Source organism: Lagenorhynchus albirostris, chromosome 21, assembly GCF_949774975.1.
Source record: "Lagenorhynchus albirostris chromosome 21, mLagAlb1.1, whole genome shotgun sequence".
NCBI lineage: Eukaryota > Metazoa > Chordata > Mammalia > Artiodactyla > Delphinidae > Lagenorhynchus > Lagenorhynchus albirostris.
In genome coordinates, this window is record NC_083115.1 from 2,175,244 (window position 1) to 2,202,932 (window position 27,689).

At 43.3% G+C, this 27,689-nt stretch overlaps 1 protein-coding gene across 7 annotated transcripts in view; it reads left to right on the forward strand.

Annotated features, from left to right (window-relative positions):
- Positions 1-27,689, forward strand: part of SLC20A2 (solute carrier family 20 member 2) — a 104,634-nt gene that overhangs the window by 13,420 nt on the left and 63,525 nt on the right. The window contains exon 1 of one of the 7 annotated variants that reach the window (XM_060136599.1): positions 5,383-5,484. The exons of 3 other annotated variants lie outside the window; for them this stretch is intronic. The gene's annotated coding sequence lies outside the window, so the exon portion shown is untranslated. Of the gene's footprint in view, positions 1-5,382; positions 5,485-8,631; positions 8,734-17,666; positions 17,834-27,689 lie in introns of those variants that run through there. 3 more of the 7 variants (XM_060136601.1, XM_060136603.1, XM_060136596.1) reach the window with 3 other exon arrangements.

The window sequence follows — 27,689 nt, forward strand, 5'->3', positions numbered from 1 at the left end:
GAAAAGTTGCAGCGTTAAAAGGACTGCCCATTTTACATTTTAGGTGTCCCTGACTCTTTCTTAAGGATATTTAAGCAGATTTCTGAGGAGTGAGCATTTCCACCTGACCTGGGAAAACAGTGGTGTGTTTATCACTGTAGCTGCCTCCCTTCTTTTTGCTTTTTTTCATGTGATCAGGGCTGGTGGTGCAGGTGGCACCAGTGGCCCGAAAAGCTGCTTTGAGAATTAATCTCCGTGTCCCTATCACCCAGCTTTATCTGTCAGCTTGTGGCCAATCTTGTTTAAAACTGCCACCCACTACCCCCCCACACTTATTATTTGCATTGAATTTACGGATGGAGTGATAAAGGGCAGAAAGTTTCCTTTTGCTTTTTCTAAGCCATACTGAAGCCAACCTTAACTGCATTACTGTATTTAAAACTATTTTATTGCAAATAAATATTCATCCTGCTAGCCCCTGTTGTTCATTGTATGAGGATTCTGGTTTTATTCTAGCTTCATTCAGACTGTCCTGCCTGGCATTTGACGAGGTTGCAAGCTTTCCCTTTTCTTTCCTGAATGGGCTTTGTGACAGTCGATCAGCTTTACTTCCCCCACCTTGAGTGCCTCGTTTGTATTATTTCCGAATTTTGGCTCCCTCTAATCTACCTGTTTCCATTCAGCGAGCACCTTTTAAAGAGGAGAAATCAATGTTACTCTTCTTCTCAATTCTAAGCAAAAGTTTAAAAGATAAAAAAATAACCACAGTTTCAAATACATCTCTGGTCACGTGCATTCAGTTATCCAGGGCTGATGTGTATTGTGGATTTAAGTTCTTGGAAGACACACTGTTCAGCAGGTATGCTGTGGGCGTATTTAAGATTTTACATCTGTAGTATTTCACCTACTCTGCCTATATTAAGCTACTCTTAAACCCTTCTTGATACAGTAATCATCCTCTTTGCTTTGAGATGGTCTTTGACATCATGGCTGCTTGCCAGCTGTGTGACCTTGACTGAATTTCTTACCTTTCCGTTTACTCATCTGAAAAGTGAGGCTGTTTAGCAGCCACCACCTCACTGGACTGAGTGTTGAGTTGAATGAGATCAGCTGTAGTGCCTGGTGCGTGATAAATGCTCAGTAAATACTATTCGTCATCTTTTCCTCTCCAGCCATCTGGTATATCTCCCCTTACTTGTTTATACCTTCACTTAGATGAAGAAAAACGGTTTATTGTAAGTAAGTCACCACCTTCATGTTTCCCTCAAACTTGTTTTAAACTTTTTGTTTTGAAATGGTTACAGATTCACAGGAAGTTGTAAAAATACAGAGTTCCCGTGTATCCTTCACCCAGTTTCCCCCAGAGGCAGCTAGTACCAGAGCAAAAGTGGAAAATAGACCTCGGTACAATCCACAGAGCTTATTCAGATTTCTCCAGTTTTACATGCACTGTGTGTGTGTGTGTGTGTGTGTGTGTGTGTGTGTGTGTGTGTGACTATGTGTGGGTGTGTGTGTATATGTGGGGGGTGTGTGTGTGACTGTGTGTGGATGTGTATGTATATGTGGGGTGTGTGGGTGTGTATGTATATGTGGTGTGTGTGTGTGTGACTGTGTGTGGGTGTGTATGTATATGTGGGGTGTGTGGGTGTGTATGTATATGTGGTGTGTGTGTGTGACTGTGGGTGTGACTGTGGGTGTGTGTGTATTATATGTGGGGTGTGGGTGTGTGTATATGTGGTGTGTGTGGGTGTGTGTGACTATGGGTGTGTATGTGTATGTGGTGTGTGTGGGTGTGTGATTGTGTGTGTGTGTGTGACTGGTGTATATGTGGTGTGTGTGTGTGTGACTGTGTGTGTGTGACTGGTGTGTATGTGTGTGTGTGTGACTATGTGTGTGTGTGTGTATATGTGTGGGGGTGTGTGACCATGTGTGGGTGGGTGTGTATATGTGGGGTGTGTGTGTGTGACTATGTGTGGGTGTGTGTGTATATGTGGGGTGTATGTGTGTGACTAAGTGGGTGTGTGTGTATATGTGAGGGGTGTGTGTGTGTGACTACGTGTGGGTGTGTGTATATGTGGGGGGTGTGTGTGTGACTGTGTGGGTGTGTGTGTATATGTGGTGTGTGTGTGACTATGTGTGGGTATGTATGTATATGTGGTGTGTGTTTGTGTGTGTGTGTGTGTGTGTGTGTGTGTGTGTGTGCAGTTCCATCGCGTGTAGATCTGTGTAGCCACCACCACAACCAGGACACACAACTGACCCATCAACTCAAGGCTTCTGCTTGCTACCTCTTCATATCCTTCCCTCTACCTACCAACCCTTGGTAACCACTAACGTGTTCTCCAGCTTTATAATTTCGTCATTTTGAGACTCTTATATAAATGGAATCATGCAGCCTGTGACCTTTTGAGATTGGCTTTTTTAACTCGGCATAATGCCCTGGAGATCCCTTCACGCTGTTGCGTGTATCAGGTTTGTTCCCTTTTATTGCTGAGTACTGGCATGGTATGGATGTATCACAGTTTAACCTTTTGTCTTTTGGAAGGACATTTGGGTGGTTTCCAGTTTGGGGCTATTGCAGATAAAGCTGTTGTGAGCATTTGTATACAGGTGTTTTGTGTGGACCTGAGTTTTCATTTCACTAGGATAAATGCTTAGGAGTGCAATTCCTGGATCAAAACTCATGTGATGGACCGTTGTAAGCTTCTTTGAAAATATATGCTAATGCCGTCCACACTTGTAGATATATATATAGACAATTATTTGTTAATACCAGCCATTATAAATCATATAAATAATATACATTGTCCTTTGTTTTAAACTATCTTTCTGTATAAATTGTGGCATGCGTCCAAAGTATAGAATTCTGTCTTTTTTGTACTGTAATGTAATATGTACTAAATAAATATTTCATTTTGTTAATGAATCCCCTTTCATACTTTATTAAAAATTTTCTTGGACATATAATTGTTCTCAGATACTGAATTTGAATGGGGGAAATAGTTCATGCAATGGTTTTTTTTTTAATCAATTTTCTACGATGTGGTGGAGCTGAATTTTTAAAAATACTTAGATTAGCGCAAAAAACCAGGAAGTCCATTAATTGACTAATATGTGGCAAAATTTCAGATAATCGGTGGAATAGTGCTGGCACTTTTGCTTTCCAACATGTTTGGCATCCTAAGATGTTTCATAAAATCATTGTCTCCAAAGTTTATAATAAATGATGTTATTATTCGGATGAAGCTACAAATACTCTTTTGACATGTGAAGGGTCCTTAATTGTGGTAGCCATGGATTTACGTAACTTTATTTAATTTGGGCATCAAAAGTCCACATAAGGACAATGTGAATTACAGACGGTGGACAGGGTCAGCTGGTTGATCGGTTTTGGCTTTCCCAAATGTAGCCTTGAAATAACCGATAAAGAAAAAGCTCTTTGTAAGAGATTGGGAGAAAGGAAGGAAGAGGATGAACTGTAAAAAGCAGTGGTTCTTAACTCTCTCTGAATTATCTAGTTAGCTTTAAAAATGAAACAAGTACCTACACCCAGGCCAGTTAACTTAGAATCTCCGGAAGTGGCGCCCAGGCACTGGTATTTTTAAAAAATGCTTCCAGGTAATTCTGATGTTTAGCCAAGGTTGAGAACCCCTGAACCAACAGGAATGGCGTCTCTGCTCATATGTCTTCACCTTAGAATTTGCTAGTGTTTGTGCTTCATGCGTCCATCTCCTGCATATTGGACTAATGTGGATTCCGCATACCTTTTATTTACGGCTCTGCTGAGGTGCGTATTTTCCTAAGGGGGAAAATAATCACACTTGTGAATTGTGGACACATTTAATCTACAAAACACAGCTTTACTCTGTATTACAGAAGAGTGCCTGTGACATGGAATCAAGTACCCCAAACAGTAAAAAACTCAGAATCACTGAAAAGTCAAAAAGGAAGTTAGATTTCGTCCAAGGTATACTGTGGGTGGGAACCTTTGGGAGAAATTAGGCATTTAGAAAACCTGCCTGGGACTTCACTGGCGGTCCAGTGGTTAAGACTCCATGCTTCCACTGTGTGGGGCACGGGTTCAATCCGTGGTCCGGGAACTAAAATCCTGCATGCCGTGGGGTGCAGCCAAAGAAAAAGAAAACCTGCCTGGAGTGCTGGGATGAGAGAGCTGAGTCTATTTATAGATCCTATTGTCGGCTTTATTTAGTTTCTTTTCTTTTTAGAATTTATTACTTTGCAAAAGCAGCATTAGCTTGTAACAAGTGAAAGTATACAAGGATGAACAAAGAAAAAAAGAATTCATCCCCCACCCATGTTCACAGATGTGAATTCTTCCACACCTTTTTCTGTATTCAGAAAAGTATGTCTAAGGATGTAGGGTTTGTCGGGGTTTTTTGCTTTTTAAGTAGGATTATACTCAATATATTATTCTGAAGCTTGCTTTTCCTCCTTAATATATCATGGGTATCTCTCCAAGTCAATAGATCAGCTCTAACTCTTGTTTCCAAAAAATGAATTAAAATTTTCAACACACCATAATTTATTCAACCATTGCCCTGCAGATGGATATTCAGGATGTTTCTCCCCACACACTTTTTTTTTGTCACTACAAACAGTGATGCTACACGTATCTTTGTATGTATAACTTTAGGTGCTTGTGCTTTTGTGTCTAAAGTATTCTTAAAACCTGTGGTTTGGTTTTGGGCAGATTTCTTAGTTTCTGGATATCTTCTCTGATAGAATTAGTGAGTTAAGGTCAGTTGAATTCCAGTTGATTGGCTTCTTCTGGGTATTAAGTTGGGCATTAGATAGGAGAATCAATTATTTTAGAAATGGATCTGAATGAATTCCAGTGACCGTAGGTGTTTTTCATAGGTCCTAGAATTCCTAAGGTTTCACCTTAAACAGGCCAATGGATGGGCTTCATGGGGGTCCAAGAATCATTTGATATTGATTGCAAAACTGTGTACATTTTATGGCTTTCATCAGATTTTCAACAGGGCTGTTTCCTCAAGGAAGGCTGACAGCAACCTAGGAGAGATGACTAATACCACACATAGCAGACTGGATTCAGAATAATCTGAACAGGTTGTGGTAATGTTCTAAAACCAGCAAGATGAAGTGGCCTCAGGAGGAACCATCTGCAGGAGTTGAGGACTGCCCCACATGCATCTGAGACAAAAACGAGCTATGAGTTTATTTGGCCACAGGCTTCTGTGAGCCTCTCTGTGATGCGGCTGCTGAAAATAGATGTTAGACCACACCTGGTGAATGTGTTTACTCCTGTGACCCATGCTTAGGTGAGACATTAGCAGGGGAGGGAGACCGGTGGTGGGCTGAGAAAAGAAGTCGCGGGAGGAACCACCGGAGGAGGAGTTGGGTCGTTGGAGCAGAAGGAGAGGGTGTTGAAGAGCGACGTGCGTGTGGACGCACAAGTGCTCAGTAAATACCTGACGGAGTGGACATCACAAGGCAAAGGATTGTGACCTGCTCTGAGCTCTGGTGAGAGTTCTCCAGTGATGGGGTGGGCGCCTTGGAGAGTAATGACTTCAAGCCTTTGATGGGGGGACCCGGACAGGGGCTGTAGAAGGAATTCCTGCTCTAAGTGAGAGGTTGTACCATAGGACTTCAAAACCCTTTTAATTGGATTGTCATATTTCTTCTCTCAGGTGCTTAAATTCCAAAACAGGAGAGAATTCTAGGATAATATTGTAGGCTCTTTTAAAGTACTTTTATAGAGGCGATGGTTTTAACTCAAAGGCTACATGATTGCCAGTACAGGTGTTTGAAAGGTGCTGAAATGTTGAAATATAACAGGTTTTTATCTGAAACTTGTGGCGCATAAGTTATTCCACTGTTAAACCTGAAGTAACTAGTCTAGGCCTGTAGTGTGTGGTTTAAGACTTTATTTTTGTTTCTTTAGAGAGGAGAAAAGCCACATTCTTTTCATGCTGCAAAAAGAGAGTAAAAAAGGAAATTTCACCACTTCCTGGCTTCATTGTGGCCTCCGGAAACATAGGACACTATCTTCATTAGACTAATTGTTCTGAATCCTGACTCAGATGATAATAATACTGCCTGGAATTTGTGTCTTGCTTGTTGTCTGCACAGGCCTGCATCCAGGTCTGCATACCGCCCTGTGCAGATGTAGCTCTGATATTTCACTTGGGTGAGACACAGATATCTCTTATCGCCCCTCAATAACTGAAACAATATAAAAATCCTTTAGGTTGTGGAAATGGATAAATACTGTCAAGTTTGTTTTTTTTTTAAATTATAAAGCTTTAAAAAAAAAGAAAAACCCTGTATCTCACACTAGTGGTCTGAGAACAGCTTGGGGGCTGCTGCCACTTCCGACCATGGGTTCCATTCCTTTCTATGGTGCCAGAGAGGTTTAGGTCAGGGCTTAAGGAGATGGGCTCCACCACTTGCTGGCTTTGGGACCTGATCTCCCAGTCTGTTTCCTTGTAGAGGGAAGGTAACGATGGCACTTACACCCCGATAGAAGCACTCAGCATGGTGCCCGGCTCATGGAGAGGACACCCTAAACATTCTGCTGCTATGTTCTGCTGTCCCCTCTTGAGCTCCTTTCTGTTTTTTTCCTGACGTAGCAGATAGTGCCACTGATATGTCTTATACTATCTGCAACACAGCATGTCTAAAACTAATTTGTGTGTTCCCTCCCCTCCCCCTTCCTCCTCTCATCCTAAATCTACTTCTGCTCTGTCCTGTCTCCTCTCCACCCTCCAGAGGTGCTGGGGGCACCGCAGGCTCTGGAGGATTGAATTCCTGCTCCACCACTTAATGCCGCATGACCTTGGACAAGCGCCTTAATGTCTCTAAATCTCAGTTTCTTCAGTGATCAACCTGATTGCAATCTGTCTTCTAGAATTGGGAAGATTCCCTGAAAGGAGTACACGTTAAGTGCTTAGTGTCGTTCCTGACACTTAAGTAAGTGCACGAATACATGTTTATCACTAACAATTCTAAAGCTAGAAGTGGTGGTGTCAGCCTGAATCCCTCTTCCTTCCCCTCACCTGGGAGTCATCAGTGCTATTGATTCTACCTCAGAAGTCTCTCTCTCCTCTTTCTATTCACTGCTTTTAGGTCAGGGTTTCTTCACTTGAGTCCACTGCTCAAAGAGGTTCATAATCCTCTGAAATTTTGACATAGGTGCATTTTTCTTGAGGAGAAGGCATCTAACCTTTATCATTGACTTTCACACAGGTCAGTGACACAGGAAAGGTTACTACTAACTACTGGCTTAGACTCTTACCTCTCGACTGTATTTGGTAACCTGTCCATTGACATTCCTCCCCTGGTCTCTGTGCCTCTGATCTACTCTTCACACTGTTGCCCAGTTATTTATCTATTTATTTAGTGTTCTTACACCCCCATCCTGTGCATACAGTTGTGTTGACTCCCTGTTGCCTGTAGTGGCTGTTCTCACCCCGGCCACATAACAGAGTCACATGGGAAGACTGTTAAAAAACACCAATGCCCAATCCCCATCCTGGACCAATTAATTGATACTAACAAATACCAGACATCAATATTTTGTTTTAAAGCTTCCCAGGAGACTTTAATGTGTAGCCAGAGTTGAGAGCCTCAGCGGTACAAGACAGCGGACCACCGCGTTAACATGGCACGTAGGGACCTCAGCAGTCGACTTTTTCAGCCTAATCTTCTGCCTCTTCCCCCATTCACATCCTGTCACTTACACTCTGGGCACATAGTTTTTGCTATTCTCAGAACATGCTCCAAGCTTTTGCCTGGACTGATCGCTCTGCCTCAAATGCCTTTCGCTCTTTCTCTGCCTGGTCATTTCCGTCGCAGACCCTCCCCAAGTCCCAAAGACAGTTGCAACCTTCCTTTTGTGCAGACTTCTATTATAGGCCTTACACTGTACTACAATTATTTGTGTCTGTCTTCCATACCACACTGAACTCCTAGAAGGTAAGATCCTTATTTATTTCACCTTTCTCGTGCTTGGCACCGGCTTAACAAGTTCCCTGAAAGTCTGATGAATAAGTAAATGAGAGGGGAAAGCAGCCTACTCTGGGGAATCAGAAAGTCCATGGGGTTGGAGCGTATAAGTAAATATGCTGTACCAGATGTGGTGAGGAAGGCTCGGCAGAAGTTCATCCTCTACTGTTGCTTTTTTGTACTTTTATAAAAAGGAAAGATGGAAGTATATGAGTTTCTCACCTGGGACTAGGAAAGTCGAGACCAGCTTTGACAATAGCTCCAAACATTGTTGAGCTTACAGTCATGTGATGTTTGGCTCCTGAGATGGTGCCGAGGTTTCTGAACGAGAGCTGAAGAATCAGCCACTCCGATGGTGACAGCTGTTTATTTTGCCCAGTGGACTATCCTAACTTAGTTACTGATTTAAAGATACCCTTATATGGACGGTTCTCCAGACATTATATGTTTCTAATTTTGATCTCATCTCTGACCCTTAAGTTTTAGCTGCCGTCTTCTCTTGGCTGTTGTTAATACTTTTTTCCTCAGTGTGTCTCAGAATTGTCCAACACATTCTAAAGAATCGTAACTTAAATGTGATTGATTCCTCCTTTTCTTCAGTGCCCAGGATTAAATCTTGAAAGAGATTACTTTAGTGAATGATCTCGGAGAGATTCTTTTGGATATTGTTTGGGGCTTTATCTTAATTATTTTTCCTGTACACTGGCCTACCACTACACTCTTAGGAGAAGATATGGCTTATTTAACACTTTTACACAAAGAACAGTAAGTACTAGTCTGACATCATGATTTGCATGTTTTTCTGATAGGCTGTGTATGAACGACTAGAATACCCTTTGTCTAACTGGCTGTTTATTCTATAATCCAATATCATATCTTAGAGTTGAATAATAACAAGAATTTTCTTATTCAAAATCAAAGTGTTAGTTGGAATTTATTAATATGCTACTCTTTTACATGTCCATCATCTTATTTAAAAAGAGGGTTTTTTTTTTTACTTTTTCAAATTGAAGTATAGTTGTACAGTGTTTTATAAGTTACAGGTCTACAATGTGGTGATTCACAATTTTTAAAGGTTATGCTTCATTTATAGTAGTTATAAAATATTGGCTGTATTCCCCACGTTAAGCCTTAAAGAAATCTGGATTTATCAAGAACTCCTCCTTTCAGTGTAGTTGACATGAAAGGATCTTAATTAGTGAAACTAAAAAGAATAATTTTTAGTTATTTTTTAGGAACACGTTTTTAAAAACAGATCTGACTCAAAGAACTGGGAGCCGGGCGCGGTGGCGCGCGCCTGTAGTCCCAGCTCTTCGGGAGGCTGAGGCAGGAGGATCGCTTGAGCCCAGGAGTTCTGGGCTGTAGTGCGCTATGCCGATCGGGTGTCCGCACTAAGTTCGGCATCAATATGGTGAACTCCCGGGAGCGGGGGACCACCAGGTTGCCTAAGGAGGGGTGAACCGGCCCAGGTCGGAAACGGAGCAGGTCAAAACTCCCGTGCTGATCAGTAGTGGGATCGCGCCTGTGAATAGCCACTGCACTCCAGCCTGGGCAACATAGCGAGACCCCGTCTCTAAAAAAAAAGAACTGGGAAATGCACCCTTTCCTGGCAATTAGAGAGACAGGAAGAGAATGTCAAGAAAAAGAAGAAACCGAGTCTTACAATGTGAGCACTAAGGTCTAAAATGGGTAATTGTTTCCTGCTTCACAGTCTACAATCAACCCCAATACCCCGGTACCATTTGTCCACGCTTCTTTTTGTGAACCAGGGTCTGTGTAAAGGAGCTGGTCTCTATGTTTCTGAGAATGGCCTCTTGGATTATTATAATTTCTGGGCTATCACAGTTTTAAGAGCTGAGTTGTTAATCCTTCTGTTTTTTTGTTTATTGCTGATATTCTGAAAAATGAGCCCTCATTGGAGCACTTTTTAAAATGAAATATACAGTACTTAAGAGATAGAATCATGTACATTTATCTCAAGAGACTAGGCTCTGTCCCCCCATTGAAACTAGCCACCTACTGGATTCTTGTAGCTAAGTGAAGTTAGAATCTCTTATGAATATTTCAGCTCTTCTAATTTGAGGTTGATTTTGAACTGCTTACCCCCGAAGTGACCACTTCTCAGTGTGTCTGGTTGAGAACAGACCACATCCATTTACAAAAAACCTGTTAAAAGTTAGAAAGCAAATCCTTGATTTCCCAACTGTTTTGGTGAACTGGTACCAAGTGTCGTGTTTTCCCACACACTTAGGCATCTTACAAATGCTCGGCGACTTGAGAATGGAACACAGGAGCCATGAGAACTTACTTGAAATTATTATTAGTAAAACTGGCAGCCTTGGGCTGCTATTATGAGGGTCCTTTCAGATTTACCCTGCAAGTTTCCTGTAAAAACCCAGAGCCCCAAAGTAGATTCTCTACTATGTACAGGTGGTTCAAACAGGAATTCCCCTTCATCATTATTTTACATAGGTAAAATAAACATTTTTTTAAAAAATCCATGCCAAGTACTGTTCTGAATGTTGTATGTCCATTGACTCATTTTTACAAGTCTGTTAACTTGCCTGTGGTTGCTAAGCTAGTAGGCAGTGAAGTTGGGATTCGAATGAACCCAGCAGCACGGCTCTATTAAAGAGCTCACCTACAGCCCTCTTTTAGTCCTTACCCTGAAAAGAGATTGTAGGAGCTGTTGAAGTTGGCTTAATTGCTTGTGAAACAGCGTGGCTGAAATAACAGAAATGAGTACTGAATGCTAATGTGCCAGAAGGTTTTGGAGGTTAATAGCTTGTTGTCTGATTCTTAATAGTTTTCCTATAATTGGATGGAGTCAACTGAGAAGTGGGCATTTACGATTAGCAGTTCAGCATAACTTGTTAATTCACATTCTGTTCACCAGTGCGGAATTGACAATACAGTTTGATCTGTGGTGGGTGAAATTTTCACTGCTGCATTATCTATGAAAAAGAGGTTTTTTGAAACAAATAGTGTAAGATTGCAGGACATTTTTACTTATTTCAACACGACAGAATATTTTCAAGTACTTTTAGCAGTATTTTTTTTTAGTATAATCTGTATTTTCATCTTAAAAACAGAGGGAACTCAGTTTAATATTTGTTAATAGGTTCAAGTAATACAACTGCATTTAAAAGTGTTTTCAGTTTGGATATATAACTACTTGAAGCCAAATTAGACTAGAATTAGTAAGATTTCATTAACCTACCTTTTGAATCATGTGGCTTTGTCTACTTTTTTCCGCCTGAAATCTCAGATTACAGTACATTTAAGGTTTCTTGTTTTAGATTAGCTTGAATACTAATAAATTATAGAGGTTTCGATTGTACTTAATGAGCCTATGCTTATTTTTCCAATGAAGGTACATTTATTACATGAGACATTACTACAGCTTTGTTTGAATCTGGCAGCCGTGCTGTGTCTGTCTAGCAGTTTAAACCTAGCATCTCACGTGCACAACGGTTGCCCCAAGAGAGAAGGGGAGGGACAGTCTCTGATCTGAGTGGAGGCTCATGTTGAGGCATGGGAAAACATGGCTGACCCTCGTGTTCTAGTACAGTGCTCTGTGAACTTCAGACAAAGGAAAAAATTAAATATATCTAGCACCTACTACATGCATGTTCTGTCCTTGGTGATATAGCTATATCTGTATTTCTGTATTGATACACATCTGTCTACTGGTCTAGCTATCTAACTATCTATCTGTCTTGCTATGTATGCATAAACATGAGTTTGTTTATTTAACAAGCTATTTATATATTAAGCACCAGGCACTGTTCTGCATGCTTTACGAATATAAACTTACTTAATCTTCGTAATCACCCTATGAAATTTGTATATTGTTATGCCCATTTTAAAGATGATGAAACTGAGACACAGAGAGAGTAATTGCCCAGGGTCAACAACTATTAAGTGTTGAAACTAGAAGGAACCCGGGCAGTCTTGCTCTGGACTCCACATAATCATTGGACACTTCACAGCATAAACTTGGAGAAATTAAGGAACTTTATTAGTGATCTAAACAGCTATTAATTGATAGAGCTGAAATCCATTTCCCAGACATACATTCTACAGACATGCATCACAGCCTCCCTTTCTCTCATGTCTTTGCTCATGTTGTTGGTTCTGTATAATGTTCTTTCCACTCCTTTTACTGTTGAAAGCTTATCAGCAGGCAGAGGCTCTGTTCACATGCCACTTTCTCCAAGATGCCTTTCTTGACTAACCCAACTAGAAGCCTCTTCTTCTTTTCTTAGATTCCTATTGGAAAGGATTTTCACCCTTTGGGATGCTTACTGATTACCCTCTTATATGGTAGAAAGGTTTATATATATACTGTCATGTCTCCTATCAGATTATGAGCCTCTTGAAGGTAGAACTGTCATTAACACCATTTTCTGCTATAGTCTTGGGCAGCCTGCTGTTTGTTCAAATCTTGCAAATGCTTGGGAGTTTCTTAGTGGCAGGAAGCAGCTGTTTAATGAGTGTTTGTTAAATGGATGTGACTATTAGGAATGTATGGTGAGGATAAATTTTCCCCAGAAAATTCAGAAATTTTAGAATTTTTAAATTTGAAATTTAAAAATTTTTAAGTTTTAAAATTTAGAAATTTTAAACTTTCTAAGATACTTAAAAAATTAACTCTGTTAAAATAAGTATTCGAACAACAGCAGTAATAATGCTGCCTTTATTTTCATAGTCCTGATATAATTATGTTATAGATTATGCAGAATTAGCTGTTTATCAAAGGCTTTAAAAAGAACTGTCTTGAACTTGCTACTATGTGTATATATATTTTTAGCTTGCAAAAAATGCTGGAGAAAAAGTGGTTTATTCTTTGAGTCAGATTTCTCTGCTCATGTGTGTGTAAATGGTACTCTTAATCCATTTCTGAAGTATTAAGACAGACTGAAAGGCTGTGAACTCTGCCCATGTAATCACTCTGAAGGCCAGGATGGAGAAGTCATTACTTTAGCACAGAGAGTTGTAGCATCGAAGGCCACTTATATTTGTTTCCAATTATAAGATGAAATAAATAGAGCACTTACATTTTAGCAATTTTATCATCAGACCATATCACTATTTCATTTTAGTTTGATTAACGTGATAGTGGAGATGACAAAGTAAATGTAGTAATCAGAATTGTGGATTTTTTTTAAGCTACAATTGTGAATTTTTAAGAGTAAGATAGACGTAGATTAGTCTTAAAGGATTTTGTTTGGAGGTAAAGGGATGGACTGTTACAGACCTTTTGAAGATTGTATATTTGTGAGCTTTTGCTATATAACAAGCCACCTAATTCTAGCAGCTGGGAAAAGGAAACCTTCTGTCTCGCAGTTCGGGAGGTCACCCTGGTGGCTCTTCTGGTTGGAGCTAGCCCGGCTGGTCTTTGCAGTTAGCTGGTGGCTTGGCTGGGGCCGCAAGGCCTGGGATGGCCTCCTGGCCCGTCGGGCCATCGTCGGGCTGCCCGGGGTGGGGCTTCAGTGGCAGAGGGCAAGCCTGTGTCTGCGTGGTCTCATCCTCAGAAGGCTATAGCCGGGAGTCTCCAGGTGGTGGTCTCAGGGCTCCGAAGTGCAGCAGGAGGCGGCAGGCTCCCCTGGGCCCGCCCTTAAGTCTTTGGGTGAGGTCTGCAGGCCAAGCCCAAGTCAGTGTGGGCAGGGGCTCCCCCAGGGTGTGGGTAAAGGGAAGCAGGAACAGACAGGGGGCTGTTACTGCACCACCTGCCAGATATGAAATCTGTGTGTACTGTTGGTCAGTGTCCCTAAACTGATCCAGCCTGAGGCTTGCGGCCTGAGTTGCTCTAATGGAGGAGAACTGAGTAGGCTGTCCAGGCCGCAGGGTTTTCAGAGACGGTTGGCAGACCCTGGCTTCCCTGAAATACTTAACAGTTGTTTGAAGCCCCTTTCAACTTTTTCTGTTTTGAAGCTTCGAAGAATGAAAGTCAGGAGGCTTTCATCCTCACTCAGTAACATCCCAAACCGGTCTTCAGCGAGGACTGCACTGAACGTGGAAAGGGTGCGACCCTAAAGGCGCAGTGGTTTACTGAGAGCGCGTGCGTGGCCGTGCCTGACCGGGTGCCTGGCCGGCCCGGAGTCCTCACGCTGCCCCTTGCTGTCGCACCATTGCCCCTGTTTTATGGGTGGCAAGGAAGCAGACTCACAGGCCCGCTGAGCTGCCTGGGGTCATACAGTTGGTGGGTGGGGCTGCCTTTTGAACCAGGTCTTACTGACTCCCCAGCTATGGTCCAAAGAAGACTTTCTCCCCAGTGGGCTGGGGATGTTTTTTTCAGCACGAAGTTTTTGAGTACTTTATGCCATCCTCTGAAAACCTGGGGACCGTGGTGAGATGTGAATTTTTTCCCCTTCCTACCTTTCTCCTGCCCTGTACCTTCACTAGTTAGGCCAAAAAACCAGGTGTAATGAAGATGATAAATAACTCAGAGGGGAAACTTTACTGCTGGTTCCAGATGTCATTTTTAAATATTTTGGAATAATCTATCTATGACTGTTCTAGAGTCCACAATAAAATTCAGAATCCTGAAATATTCTAGGACATATATTTAAAATTTCAGTGGGGGGGAGATAAATTAGGAATTTGGGAGTAACATGCACACACTACAATATATAAAGTAGATAAACAACAAGGACCTACTGTAGAGCACAGGGAACTCTACTCAATATTTTGTAAAAACCTATATGGGAAAAGAATCTGAAAAAGAAATATCTATATGTATATAACTGAATCACTTTGCGGTACACTTGAAACTAACACAAAATTGAAAGTCAACTATACTTCAATAAAAAAATTTCATTAGAAATAACCTTCATTTAAAAATGAAGCTGCCCCCCTTCCTTGTGCTCCCATGGCCCACAGCACATAACTGCATCGCCCTATTTACCAGAACCGTGTATTTGCCAGGTTGGGGCTGGGGGGGGGGGGGTCCGTCCCTCTCACTCAGCCGTGAGCTCCTTGACATAGAGACCTTGTCTTTCCTTTCTGTATCCCCAGCAGCACGTCCCAGAACGGCAACATTCCAGTATTCCGGGAACAGTGTTTGTTACATGATTCTATAACTCGATTCCATACCCAGGGAGAAACGCTTTTCTTCTTTTCATCTCTCCTCCTTTTGGTCTGTTTGTCCTCCTTTTAGTCCTTTCTCTTTTCTGAGTCATATTCTTCCTGTTTGTCTGAGTTCCTCGGCTTTCCATGTCTCCCACCCTCTCACTGGCGATATTTATATTCATTACATGTTGAAATGACGGCATCTTGGATGTATTGAGTTAAGTAAAAAATGTTATTAAAATTAATTTCACCTGTTTATTTTTACTTTTTTAACGTGACTAGAAAATTTTAAATTATAGAGGTAGCTGCTCCGGAGGGTCGTGATCCAGGCCAGTCCAGTAACGTGAGTTTGTCAGAACAGTTGTCTTTGTCTGGATTTCATGGGTCTGTCGGGCTGAAGAGCCCCGAGGCGCCGGCCCCCATGCACATAGCTCTGCCTCTGCCTCCTGCCCACCACCCACAGTTCATGACAGCGAACGGGAGGCTTTACCTTGCTTTGAAATGAGGCACAGAGATTTTTCTCTACTATCACAGGTATGCCTGGAACAAGAGCCCAGATGACTCTCACATTCTTTTCACTCATGAAAAGGAAACAGCAGGGTGACTCGTACATTGGAGGATACACTATTTTCTTTGGAATGTTTTAGTTCTTGCATTTTGGAACAGGTGTGGCCTCTGTTGAAAGCAACAGTGGAGTCATACTCAGCATATTTGATACGTGAAGAACTGGAAAACTGCTCGGCGTCTCCTGCCTTCAGTGTAAGGGATGTGGGCCCATCATCCTGACCCTCTCCGATGGCAGATCCTATGCATAAGTATTTACGGTGTATTGGCTTTTTTCTTTTTTTCAGTTTAGGCTAGAAATAATGTTTTGGCTTAGAAACTCTTTGACTGAACTGTGACATAATAGGATAAGGATAATTGTGTCAAAAATAGCGTCTCGATGTCCTCCTTTGGCATTAAGAATTCCAGAGTAAGTCCGCTGTGGATCACTGAGAAGTGAGCATGTTGATCAGAGGTCAGCCATCTGCGATAAGTTCTTTCCTTGTGGCGCAGAGTCGGGGGGCCCGCTCCAGTGACGGGTTGGGATGGTGAATGCAGGGCAGCTACCATCTCACGGGGGTGAGCACGTGCTGGCTGTAGCCGCATAAGGCTGGGCCTGGGGGTGGAAGCCCGGACTGGCAGCCAGCAGTTTTTGTAAACAGCCGGGAGGGGGATTGTGCTGGTGGCTCCAGCTCATGCCAGTGAGAACCAGCCCGTTCGCCACTTTGGGTGGCGCGCCACAGGTGGCCCGGTGCTTCATAAGGACACAGCCAGGTCTTACGGGTCCACGTCACCTGCCTGTACCAGGGAGTTGGGCTGTGAGCCTCAGAGCTCAGACCTGGGATCTGGGAGCTGAGCAGAATAAATCTCTTGAAATCTAAACTGACACATGACATTTTAAAATTGGGAAAACAGACAGCTCTGAAAAGATTTGTAGGATTATAGCTGAATAGTTAACATGGAAGACATGTCAGAGAGAGGTTAGGAGCAGAGGTGGAATAATCCCGTGCTGATTCAGTGAGAAGCGTTGGACAAGGCATTGAATTTCCCTGTTTACCCATCTGTTTAAAAAACAAAATGGGAAAATGACATCTCCCAGAGATGTTTGGAGATTTGATTGATGTAGGTAGTGTGCCTGGATAGTTCTCATAAAGTGCCCAGGAAGAGCAAAATGTGTCCTAAGGACTTAAATATCTACACAGACTAGTCTGAACCATCTTGAGTAGATAAGCAGTTCTGTGTCTTTGATCCAAGTTGTACTTATTAAGGCAACTTGTATTTTCCAAAGAAAGTTCCGTGTTACTTCCAGTTTTCTTTTGAATATCAGCTATGTACTTGGGGTCTTTAACTGTCAACTTGAGCTTCAACATGATTTATAGGTGGTCTGTCACCTATAAAGGACAGTTTACCAGTTCCAGACAGCCAGGCAGTTAAATACACTTCAACATGCTTCTCGCTAAGGACGATGCCTTTTGCAAATATTTGAGATATTTGTTCTCAGTTGTAATTTATTAGTGAACCTGTATCCTCACAGCGGCTCGTTGGGAGATGCAGAAGACAAAGCCAGAAGGCAAACGAAATTCGTTCATTATATATCAGAAAAAGAGCTTTCACTTACCGCTCTTTGTTGGTAGACTTACTGGTATGTGTCTTTGATGCCTGTTTAATTTCACGTAGTACCACGTCTAATCATGCTGTGTAAATAATCTGACAGAATATCCCTTTACTTGGTTTTTCCTTGTGAAGAGCATACAGCACTGCCACCTTGTTGCCAAAGTTTTGTCTGATTTGAAAGTGCTTAAAAATCAAGTGAACGCCTGCTGTGAAAAAGAGCTTGCTCTCTCTCCCTCTGTCAGTACTTGCGAAAACAGGAAAACAGCGTAAAAGGAGATAGCACCATGGGACTGAATTCAATAATTAGCATAATCATGATGCTCCGTATTGTTCCCCAGGGCACGCCCCTTGGCCAGATCTCCCATTAAGAGGACACCGATGTTGTCCCAGTGAATAAATCCCCGCACACATGATGCAGATCAGCGAGTTCCTGCCCGCTGCGCCGGTGCAGTTAATTTTAGCCAGGGTTCGTTCTATGAGTTGTAAAACTGTTTACCCAAGTAGAAGTTAGCAAGCTGAAATGTGACTTCTCCGCCCCATGTGAGAGGCGTCTATTTTAGACTCAGGTTGTGTCGGTGATCCCCAGAGAGCAGTCTTTGAAGAACTGCAGCCCCGATTTTCTTTGAAAGTACTTGTGAGTACTGGGTGAATCTTCCAGATTTCTCTTTGTTCTTTTCTCCTTAAATCTTCCTAATGTTGCTGTCATAGTAATTTTTTATCTCTTGGGAAAACTGGGAACTCTGGGGTGGGCACTTTAGAGGCTTCTAAGAATGGTGGCGAAGGGGCTTTCCTTAAATGTATCCTAATGCAAGAAACCTGCCCTACTCGATGTTCCCAAGAGAAAGTATGTGATTCTTACTATTTTTATCTTTGCAAAAGCAGTCTGTGGATTGTTATATACTTTATCTGCTCAGATATTTGCTTAATGGAATGGTGTGTCATTGAGCTCTATTTTCAATGGTTACCTAACTCTTAGAGGGAAAAAAAAATGTTGAAAGTGGATTCCTGTTACACTTACTGTGAGCTACAAGTTTATGTGCAGAAATAATGGGAGTGTCAAATGTAATTTTGTAAAACGTGTAGATGGACAGTTTTTGTTAAAGGACGATTTGGTGCTTAAATCCATATACTCCTAAAGAGAAGCCCTTAAAAAATAAAATGAATTTAGGAGGAAGCTTTTGGAAAGTAATTGAAATTATCTTCTGGAAGACTTCCCTAATCTTAACTGCTTTCAATGTAACAAGTCGCCGGCTTAAATTCGGACTGAAGAAAACTAAAGATTTTAATGTAGAATATTTTCAATTAAGTCTGAATCACCTTGCTTAGTTCAAAGTGTGTTTTAATTCAGAAGACTCTGACTTCATGCCAAACAACTTGCTTATGACACAGAACCTGGCAGGAATTTCTTTATCAATTAATACGTAAATTATCTCCCCCCTGGGAATGTTGATTTTAATGAAACAGTTCTAACGGGGTAGTAGCTGCTCCCAGGCGTTAGGGCTCCATCATCTGTGGGCCGGAGGAAGGCTTGCCCTCAGATGCCATTTTCCATTTGGAAAGCTGCATTTAAAGACTTCTTTGTTAGTATGTATTGTCTGATTTTAAATCCGAACAACCCAAGGTGCCAACAATGAAAGGAAATGTTTCAGTGGTACATTTAGTAGGAAAAGAATGTAAGACGGGAAAATAGAACTGAGTTCTTGGGCTATTTTTAGAAATAAACTTTTTTTTTTTAAACTTAAGTCTTTTTATTGAGTAGAAGAGAAACTTGCCATCCAGATTCATTGTAATTATAACAGAGAAGTCTGTAATGTCATCTTCAGCAGTTAAAGCGACTTTGTTCCAGGATATTCTTCAGAATATATACTTTTATCCAAAGAGAGTAACTGTTCTTACTTTTGACTGTTAATAAGGCACCATCAGAGTCTCAGTGGAGTGTTTCTAGAGGTATACTGTGGTTGGGTATTAGATCCTTTTCAAGCTATTATTCATCCGCTCAATTGTAGTTTAGTCCTGCAAAACAGAAAAGCTGTTTAAGATTTATCCATGTTTTTAATTTAACAGAAAGAAGTTTCCCAAGGTGTTTTTACTACAAGGAAGCGTATGTTCTTTCAGGAGGAGTTACTAAATGCTCGTAGACACTCTCCGAGTGTTTGCTTTTGTGATTTATGCGCTTTGAGAGAGTGATCTAGGCCAGGAGGTGATGTCAGTGTCAGGGTGGGAATTTCTCCTGTTTGCTGGAGCCTCGATTCTCCTCCTGCGGCTCACCCTGGGGGGGCTGGTAAAGGGACAGTGGTCTCGGTGCCCTCCTGAGAAGAGGCTCTGTTGACTACTTGTGACCTTGGCCGTGACCAATCACAGTGAGCTCAACCTAGAGTCACCAACAGGGGGTCCAGATGCTGAGAAACATGGGCAGCTTTGTGGCCTGTGGAAGGAGCCCGGGACCCGTGGTTTCAGCCGTGTGCCGGGCACACCTGAGCCTCCTGCACTTAACTTTGTGCAGGTGTGACCTCCAGCCCTGTTTAAGCTGCTCTCCCTGGCAGCCCGCCCTTCTGTCCTAGTCCTTTCCCCCTTAAAATAGTTACAGCCCCAGAGGCTCTGACAGAGTAACTCCTGATCGCAGTAGATTTCTTTTACTGTGACCTCATTCCTAGAGAAGAGTCTTCTGCTCTGAAGCTTTGAGGGGTTTTCAGGGAAGTGGAGAGGAACGTTTTCTCTGGCTCCCCTTCATCCACATGCGGTTTTTAATAGGTAACTGTGTGGCTAGACTTACATTATCTAACAGGTTGCCTTTTGGTTGAGAGCCTAATGCATGTGCTCAGTGATCACACTTCTAGAATGTTCTTTCAGAAGGAACTCTTGCAGGAATAGGATTTGATACATTGAGTTCCGGATGAAAGGAGCAGTGAGCAGAGGGGTGTCTTCAGCGCTGCCTGTCTTGGGCACAAGTGTATGGTAATAGGATCTGGCCCTCGGCAGGAATGCCGATTGCTTCTGGAAATGCTGGGACGGCTGTTACTATTTAGCATGTATTAAGCACCCCCAGAGCCATACAATGCACAAAGAAAGCATAGTTCCTACTCTCAAAGAGCCCACATGCTCAAATTAGGCGGGACAGAGCCTGGGCCGCGACTTGCACACTGAGTAAACCTGCAGAGCAAGGAATAGAAGGAGGGAAAGGAAGACAAATGGGGAGGGTCGGGGGTCACCCGTGGGCTGCTTTCAGTCCATCTGGGCTTCTGCCTTGTAGGATTCGGGCAGCCGGCAGTGCCACGGGGCCCTGCTTCCCTGTCTCTTCCAGCAGCTGGGGGAGTGATGGAGGTAAGAGGGGGATGGCCCCAAGGGCCTGATCCACAACCGCAGGTCTCTGGGACGATTCCCCGCGCAGGGAAGGAGATCAGGAGTTTCACCTGCACCTGGAAAGGGACTGTTTATTAGTCTATAAAGGAGGAAACTTGATACCGCATAAAAGCAATACAAGTAAGGGGCATCTTTCTCCACAGAGTGATGTCTGGATGGAAACCTGAATTTGGGTTCCCGATTTTCTCTCCCTCTTAAACTGATACACGATTGAACAAGTTACTTCATCCCCAATCTGGCTGGGGATGTCGAGTCAACAGTTGTGTTAGTTAGAGAAGTGCTTTGAGCTTCTCTGAAGAAAGGTGTTTCGAAGGTCAACTCAGCATTACTGCAGCCTGTAACGGTGTCAGAAGGGCAGGAATCAGAGGGAGCTAACAAGGCAGGCTCTGACAGGAGGTATTGGAGGTTAATAAAAGGAGGATGTGGTATGAATCTGTGAGTCATTTTCCCTTTATACTCAACCTCATCCCATCTCTGACTAAGGTTCCGGGTCTAGTTCACGGCTCCACAACTAAAAGGGACTTGGAGAGATCCCAACAGAAAACCTCAAAAATGATTAAAGGGTTGGAAAATGATGCCTATAATAAGATGTTAGGGAACTTCTGTTATTTAGGCTGAAGGGAAAAAAATGACCAGGGGACTCTTGGATTGTTATTCCAGTATCTGTGTGCCTCTGGACCAGGGGACGATGGCCAGCTAGTATCCAGTTCTGTTGAGGATGTAAGGGTTCGGTCCAGTAAGGGTTCAGTTAGAACCGTGGTCCTCAATGTGTGGTCCTAGTACCCTCAGCATCAATACCACCTGGGAGCTTGTGAGAAGTGCACATTCTCAGGCCCCACCCAAGACCTGTTGATTCAGAAACTGTGCGGGTGGGACCCAGCAGTCTGGTTTTAGCTAGCCCCCCAAGTGATTCGGATGAAGTTGGAGGACCACTAGATGAGGTACAAAGACGAGTATTACAAAATGGGGAACTTGGGTACTGGAAAATGTGAACGATTTTCCTGAAGTCATCTAAAAATGGGTTCATATTTGTCTGCAGTGTTTTCAATATTCTGTCTGAAGTCAGGAGTTAAATGACCTGTCAGAGCCCCCTGTAGCCCTAACTTTGCACTGGATTTCCTCTGTCACTGAGAGAAGACTAATAATTACCCAGGATAATTTTGCAATTACTTTTCTGAACTCAGTAGTTAAGACAGTGCCCGTTTCAGATGAGGAACAGATGAGATATTGTGGTAGAAGTCATATTGTGTTTTATCTCCTGCCTTTGCTCTATCACAGTGTCATTAAATAGACTGTCTGCTCCCCGTGTGACTTCTCAGCAGCCACCTGGGGGCAAGTTTGGGCAGCTGTGAAAATGGGGAGCCCCTTGATGTTGGCCCGTGACCCCTCTGTGCCACAGACTGCTGTGACAGTCCCCATTTCAGGGGGGCTCTTCCCCATTTCAGAAGAAGCGTGGGGACGGGACAGTGTGATGCCACCCCATCTTCCCAACTCTGTCCCTTCTGCCTGCAGGATGCCATCCCTCATGCCTGCACGGGGAGTTCCACCTGCCACCTGGAAGCTGGGGACAAGGGGACCTAAATATATTGTGGTAGTGGGTCCCTTAGAGCTGGAGGATAGGGGCCTGTTTATCCTGTTGTTTTGTATCTGCAGCAGACAACCAACGGGACACCTAGTAGGCACTTAACACAAATACCTAGTGAATTATTCTGTTGCACCGTCCAAGGCCACAGGTGCTCCGCCCTTGCCCATGTAATTAATGATCTCGAATCGGGCAGCTGGCAGTTCTGACCTTCCCCAGTCCAGGTACTTATTCCTAAGAGTCCCTCTCCTCCCCCCGCAGCCCCCCATATTTGCACATAATAAAAATGCATCTTGGGCTTCCCTGGTGGCGCAGTGGTTGGGAGTCCGCCTGCTGATGCAGGGGACGCGGGTTTGTGCCCCGGTCGGGGAAGATCCCACATGCCGCGGAGCGGCTGGGCCCGTGAGGCATGGCCGCTGAGCCTGCGCGTCCGGATCCTGTGCTCCGCAACGGGAGAGGCCACAACAGTGAGAGGCCCGCGTACTGCAAAAAAAAAAAATCATCTTAATTTAGTTGTCTTTGCCCTTTTGTGTATTTTTCCTTTGTACTTTTGCTTGAAGGAGTTGTCTGGGGTTGAAAACAAACTACGGAGAGTGTGTCTGTTACACTTTGTATGGCGTTTAGGACAATCTGAGCTTCCTGTGATCAGAGTGAAGAAAGGGTTCTCCGAGGACATGTTTTGCCATTGTTGCCTAGAAAGTGTCACACCTGGATCACACTGTTGTCCCCAGAGAGGCCACGTCCTGCCTTAGCCAGGCTCTGAGGCCCTCAGAGCTCAGCGCTGAGAACTGGGATAGTGGCATCCTTAGCTTTCATAGCTGTTCTTTATCACACATTTGCAGAGTATTCAACATTCCTTCAAGTGAGGGCAGTCTGGTGCAGACTTGTTTGCCTTGTCATGGGAGACAGAGGGTGAAGGTGGCAGGTGAGTATTCCAAGGCTGTCACTGAGTCTTCAGACCTCGTTATGTTGGAAAAACCTGACTTCTCAGACATGAGGCCGCGTGCACTGTCACGTTCTACATCTGTGTCCATGCACAGAGTATGTGAGACCTGGTCCCTGTGGTGGTTGCACACAGAGAGGACAGGTTTGTCTTAGTGATTCAGAGAGCAGAGACGACTGACTTCTAACGCCCTGGATCAGTCTCTGAATAGAAAATACTGTCTTTAAAACCCCTGAACTCTCAATAACTATATATCCAGTAGAGGAAATCCAAATGGCTGCTTGATTTGGTTCTTCATGGTAGCAGGCAAAAGGCTATTTTCATTTCTGTGCAAAGAGAAATGACAAAATAGTCTTCTTGGGTATTTCGCCCTGGCAAAAGTAATTTTGTTTCTAAAATCAGTCATATCTAGTCCACAGATGTGTCATTATAAATGAGAGTGGTGGGACTTCCCTGGTGGCGCAGTGGTTTAAGAGTCTGCCTGCCAGTGCAGGGGATATGGGTTCGAGCCCTGGTCCAGGAAGATCCCACATGCCGCGGAGCAACTAAGCCCGTGCGCCACAACTACTGAGCCTGTGCTCTAGAGCCCACGAGCCACAACTACTGAGCCCACGTGCCACAGCTACTGAAGCCTGCGCGCCTAGAACCTGTGCTCCGCAACAAGTGAAGCCACCGCAATGAGAAGCCCGTGCACCGCAACGAAGAGTATTCCCCGCTCGCCACAACTAGAGAAAGCCCGTGTGCAGCAACAAGGACCCAACACAGCCAAAAGTAAATTAATTAATTAAAAAAATTTTTTTTAAAATGAGAGTGGTTAAGTGGTTTGGGATTAACTTTGTCTCATGGTAGTTGTTGAGTCAAAAAATTTAACTTCTTCGAAAGGAGAGGAAAAAAAAACTCCTTAGCTGGTTATTAGACTACACAAGAATTACCTAATAATTCAATAAAAGATCCCCAGAGACAACCAAAAAAGGTACAGGTTAAATAATTTATGATGTTGCTATATAATGCAACACACTGCAGCCATTTGAAATGAAGATGTTGGATGTACATGGAGTAAAACTAGCAGGTTACAGAAAACGTGTATTACCTCATTTTTTGAATGGAAGGCATTTTTAAACGGGCTAATGGCTTTAATTCCTGTTTTAAAAGGAAGGCATTTATATGTACATAAAAAAAGAACGCAGTGCACCAAATATAAACAATAGTTATCTGTAGGAGATGAGCTCATGCATGATGTTTCTCCCCCTGGCTTTTTGGTTATCTGTATTTTAGACATTTTTTCTTCAACAGGCATATATTACTTATGTAACAATGAAAAACTTTCTTTTCAAAAAGGAACTGTTGTAATTAATTTCTTTTTAATAAATTTATTTATTTTTGGCTGCATTGGGTCTTCGTTGCTGCGCACGGGCTTTCTCCAGTTGCAGCGAGCGTGGGCTGCTCTTCGTTGTGGTGTGTGGGCTTCTCATTGAGGTGGCTTCTCATTGCGGAGCACGGGCTCTAGGCACACGGGCTTCAGTAGTTGTGGCACATGGGCTCAGTAGTTGTGGCTCACGGGCTCTAGAGCGCAGCCTCAGTAGTTGTGGCACACGGGCTTAGTTGCTCCGCGGCATGTGGGATCTTCCCGGACCAGGGATCGAACCCGTGTCCCCTGCATTGGCAGGAGGATTCTTAACCACTGTGCCACCAGGGAAGCCCTGTAACTCATTTTTATTTTGACTTCTATATTTTATTTAATTCCCCAGTGGCCTCCCAGTGGCTTACATAATTAATGCCTACCTCTGTGGATAAAACTAGTACAGCAAAATGTACACAAAAACAATGGTCATTTTGCAGTGGTGGGCTAGGAGCATTGTTCCTTGCCTTACTTTCTCCTTTTCCGTATTTACCAAAATTTTTATATGCATGCATATTATTTTTACAGTGGAAAACTGTAAGGCAGAGACTTGAGATCTTGTTTCTTGGGAAGAGGCCCACATAGGCTGATGTGTAGCAGTTACCAGTGAAGGTTGATCCTGTTAATTCTGCAGTGTGAAGGGCATTCGGCAGGGGTCTGCTGTCACTACTGGGTGCTCTGGAGGTTCTGTGAACTCTCACATGAATGTCAAATGGGCCAGGGTCTCAGGTTCAGTGTTATGTGGAGAGCAAAGGCAGGGAGCTGGGGAATCCAGCGTATTTTATAAAGTCATTAAAATGGTGTGCCTAGTGTTACAATTACCCACTTAAGTTTTGTCAGGGGCCATCCTTCTGGATCATAGATCCATAGTAGTGGGTGGTAGAACCATGTGCTGGGGGCCTCGGGTAGCGTTTCCACAGTACTTAACCGTGTGGTATCTGCGTGTGTCTCAGCAGCGTTTACTGAGGTGAGTGATGGCCTGTAGGAGAGCACCGGCTGTCTTAGTTACTTCTGCCACAGGCTGCCAGGATGTCCCTGTGGCCTTAATCAGAAGGCTGTTTTGGAGAGGTGTTTTGGTACGGGTGGCCGTTGATTTAAGAAAGTCTTGAGCAGAAGCAGGAGACCTCCCTTTCTACCCGCTTTGTATGGTGAGTCGAGAGGGTAAGTCTTTTGATGGTTATGTAAAGGGCCTCTCATTTCGGTCTGTTCCTAAGCCTCGGCCCAAATGAGTGGATCCATCCCCACATTCACTTGAAGACGGAGGTCTGGACTGAGATTCAGTTGAATCCACTTTCAATGGGACTGATACCTTAAGCTTAATTTAAAGCCAAAGAGCTTTGAGAAACCAGAAGGAATCTAGGATCCTGTACAACCATGTTTTGACCTAGTCTTTGGTTCAGAACCTTTGTTACTCATCAGGAGTGTTTCCTGGAATCCTGAGAACAGAGAAAGCTGGTTTTTCAAGTTTCCTTCCTACTGTTTTTATCCTTACAAGGAGCATTCTTCTCCTCATCCTCTCTTTCCTTTCTTCATCATCTTTGTCTCTTTCTCCTGCACTTACACAGTAGGAATAATCTCGTAGTCCTTCTCCACACTCTTGCCTCCCCGAGGAAGTAAAGGCACATCTCCCATGGGTTTATCTTCATTTTTGCTGGGCAGGGGAGGGGAAGAGATCAGTGGGTGAACCGTTTAACCTAGATAGTCAGACACTCAGTGGATGGAGCCCTGTTCCCAGTTAGGACCGTGGAGGCCACTTACGCACATCCTTGCCACCAAGTGGTTCCAACTTCAGTGAGACACAGAGCTATCCGCACACAGCGAGAGCACAGATGTGTATCAGGATGAATAAGCAGGTGGTCACAGTTTGATTAATAGAAGGCTTTGCCAGTTGAGTGGCACGAAGGAAGAAAGAGAGCATCTTTTTAAAAGGGGTAAAGCAGGGACTTCCCTGGAGGCGCAATGGTTAAAAATCCATCTGCCAATGCAGGGGACACAGGTTCGAGCCCTAGTCTGGGAAGATCCCACATGCCGCAGAACAATAAGCCCGTGCGCCACAACTGCTGAAGCCCGTGTGCCTAGAGCCCGTGCTCTGCAACAAGAGAAGCCACCGCAACGAGAAGCCTGCGCACTGCAACAAAGAGTAGCCCCCGCTTGCCGCAACTAGAGAAAGCCTGCGTGCAGCAACGAAGACCCAACACAGCCAAAAATAAATAAATGAATTTATAAAAAAATAAAATAAAATAAAAGGGATAAAGCAGATAAAAGTATTTTGTGAAACTATAGGCTACATTAGAAAAGGCAAGAAACTGGTGGCTGTCGAGGGAAAGGGTGGCTTTTGTAAGAGCAAGAGAATGAATCTTGGCTTAAAAATTTGGACTGAGTTTCTTCCTTTTTGTTTTTTTGTTTGTTCATTCCCTTTTTGTTTTGTTTGTTTTTGCCTTTACTCTGAAGATTAAAAGCAAAAATGAGAGTAGCGAGGTGGTTGGGAGTTATAAATGAGCTCATCTACTGTCGTAAAGGTTTAAAAAAAAAAAGAGGGATTGCTTTCAACTTGACCTGAAATTAAAGTGGCGGCTGGTGTGGGAAGAGAGGCTCGCTGAGCTGTTCTGTCACTGTGTGCCTCAGCCTGCTGTGCAGACTTGGGGATTCCTGGGGACCCGGCAGGCAGTGCGTCCAGCCTCGCACCCCGTCTGTCAGCCCCGATTTTTGCCATCTCTACTTTTGTATACATTCGCTTGATTTTTCTGGATCTTTAAGTCTCAGTGTCTTCAGGCTCTGTGGGCCTTGTCAGTAACAATTAAGGAAATCCAGAATTTTTACTTGAAGAAAAATGACGAGACCTAATCCAGAAGAGACTTCTTTGGTCAGGTATAAAAGCTCGACCTTATCATACTAACTATTAAGCATTAGAAGGATATGGATTTTTAAGTTTAGTTTGTATTGTGTTCTGAGAAGAAATGACCCCCAGTAGGCAATAGTATAATAAGAAAGATTTTGTTTTCTGTCCCCCTATTAATTATTAAGTACTGAACTTTTAAGAACCCAAATGATCACATTGGATTCAGCTGTGTAAGAGCAGTACAGGTGTCGAGGTATCTTTTCTTAAAAGGCAAATCCAGTCACTTAAAAATTTACATACAGTAAAGTTCGCTTTTTCTGGTGTACAGTGGTAGGAGGTTTTACACATGCTCAGGTTTTTATGGCCA